The sequence below is a fragment of the Papaver somniferum genome, chromosome 6 (assembly GCF_003573695.1).
Source record: "Papaver somniferum cultivar HN1 chromosome 6, ASM357369v1, whole genome shotgun sequence".
Taxonomy (NCBI): Eukaryota; Viridiplantae; Streptophyta; class Magnoliopsida; order Ranunculales; family Papaveraceae; genus Papaver; species Papaver somniferum.
The window spans coordinates 81484274-81486819 of record NC_039363.1 but is presented as its reverse complement, the minus strand read 5'-3'; the positions used below and the strand labels follow the sequence as shown (position 1 = coordinate 81486819).

Genomic DNA, 2546 nt, shown 5'->3' with positions numbered 1-2546 from the left:
TAATTAATATCCTTCACAAGTCTGAGAATCGAACCACTTTTACCACTATCTACAAATCACACCAATTTTTGGCGCCGCCGATGTGCGGACTTGTTTTTAGGGTTTTAGATTTATTTTATTTTTATTTATTTTATTGTTTTTTTTATGTTTTTTGTTTTTTTTTATGTTTTTGGGTATTTATCTTGTGTCTACAGGTTCTGGATCATAAAGAAAATTGAGCCAAAGAGTTTGGTGATTTCATAAAGACTTGGAGCTAAAGAGTAAAGCAAAAAGAACAGAAAAGAAGACAATTTTAGTTTAGGGTTTGTTTATTTTCTTTAAAAAAAAAAAATTGTATTAGGGTTTATTATTTTTGTAATTTTTCTTTATTTTTTTTGGACTTTTGGACTTTGGGACATTATTTTTTTATTACCCTACGGAAGGGTACTTTAAATATAAACTATTTGCAGATAAGGAGGACAATTACGATATTGTCTCTGCACCTTGGGTTCGTACACTAGACATTGGAGTCAGTGGCCCGAGTCGACTACAACCGATTCATCCCCCGTCTGGAACGGGAGGTAAGATTCTAAACACTCGCGAATCCCCTGTCAGCGAGTTACTGGACTCCTTCGTATGCATATATGTTGAGGACTGAATACGACATTTATTTTTCTAGTAAAGGGCAAGGCCTGGCCATACAAGATAAGGGTTCGGATTTCATCACCGTTCTCTTCTTGCCCGCTTTAGGAACACGTAACCTACGCGAACCTAAGCCTAAAATTTTGACTAGAACGAGACCGATAGGGTAACGAGCTTAACAGGAAAGTCATTCGAAAAATATTGGTTACTCTTTTAAGCATACTTCGAAGTTCTTGACGGTTTCTGTAAGTTGAATGCGTGACTGCGCCGCCTTGTAATACCGGTGAGGCCTTGGGTATCAAAGCTCCACCGAGCTTCCCTCGCCTCTATTCAACTTACGTTAACTCGGATTGATTCCAGAGGGGTTTGCTTAAATTGTAACGAATTCCCGTTCGAAGGATTAGAAGCTGGTCTAGAAACAATCTAAGTGGAGCCATCATGCTTTTTGTTTGCTAGAAATCAATAGGTTTGATTTGGTTGAGTCGGCCTTGATCTGTGTTTGCTTACCCTTCCAATTTAGAAAATTCTATTGTATGCCTGAACGTAAAAGACGCACTAGGTAGATTTGTTAAAGAGAAACCTAGTAGTTCGAAGCGTCTCGATTACCTTAATCTAGAAAGTCCGACTTTTGAAGAGTCTGTTTTTGAACGTCCTTTGACTGAGGAGAGAATCCTGTTGCTCCGATAGCGCCAGAAATGGCAACTTTGAAAGCTTTGTTGAATCCAACTAGGACTACCGTCCTTCGTGTATTAAGTTAGCTGAAACGGAGGCACCCTATGAACTGAAACCTGGGACCTTACAGATGCTCCCAATCTTTTTAGGGAAAGAAAATGAAAACCCTTATTACCATGTTAGGGATTTTGAGGAAATTTGTAGTACTCTAAGAATTAGAGGCTTAGATGATGATGCTTTGAAACTTAGGTTATTCCCATTTTCCCTGAAAGATAAGGCCAAGTCGTGGTGTATAGTTTGGACTCCGAGTCAATTGAGACATATGAACAACTTACATCTGCCTTTTTCAATAAGTTTTTCCCTAGGCACAAAACATCGTCTATTAGGACGCAAATATGCACATTTTCACAACAAGAGGGAGAATCTTTATATAGGTATTTGGAAAGGTTCAATGATTTATTATCCCAGTGTCCTCATCATGGTTTAGAAAAGGTTAGGCTAGTTCAGATCCTTTATGAGGGTTTAGATTATTCCACAACGACCATGGTTGAGTCTCTATGCACTGGTGGATTTGAAAACCAAACTGTTGATGCGGCGATGGAATTTTTTAATGAAATCGCCGAAAAAACCCAGCAATGGGAAAATAGTAGGGCACCCCAGAAAAAATTCTTTTAAGTAGAGGAAACGTTAATAGGGTAGAAGGAGGCTATGAATCAGATGCCAAAATTGCTGCTATAGCAAAAAGGTTAGAAGCCTTAGAAGTGGGCCAGACTAGTGGTAGAGTGGAGCCTTTTTGGGAAGGCCAGAATATTGAAGAGCAGGCCAATGCTCTTTATAATAACACTAGATTTTAACCGTCAAAAGATTGACCCATATTCAGAAACCTATAATCCTGGTTGGAGAAACCATCCGAACCTTTCGTGGTCTAAGGGCCAAAGTCAAGGTCAGTTTAGTAATTCTAATGCTCCCCCAGGTTTTGGCTATACTAAGAATCCTTCAGGACTAGCTCAGTTTCAGAATCAGTCAGATAAGAAAATCCTAAGTTTAGAGGAATCTCTCGCCTTGTTAACTCAGCAAACTGCAAAATTTCAGTTATCCGTAGAACAGAGTCTACAAGCTAGTAACAGGATAGGACAAGAAAATAGTCAGGCTATTTCCGAGTTAAAAACCCAGGTTGGTCTGATAAGTGATTCTTTGAGAGAAAAAGGTAAGTTTCCTAGTCAAACACAACCCAACCCTAGAGGAGTTCATGA

The 2546-nt window shown here is 38.9% G+C and overlaps 1 pseudogene; it reads right to left on the bottom strand.

Moving 5' to 3' along the window:
- Positions 1 to 1678: 1678 nt before the first annotated feature.
- LOC113292119 lies at positions 1679 to 1778 on the bottom strand (annotated as a pseudogene).
- Positions 1779 to 2546: the final 768 nt, after the last annotated feature.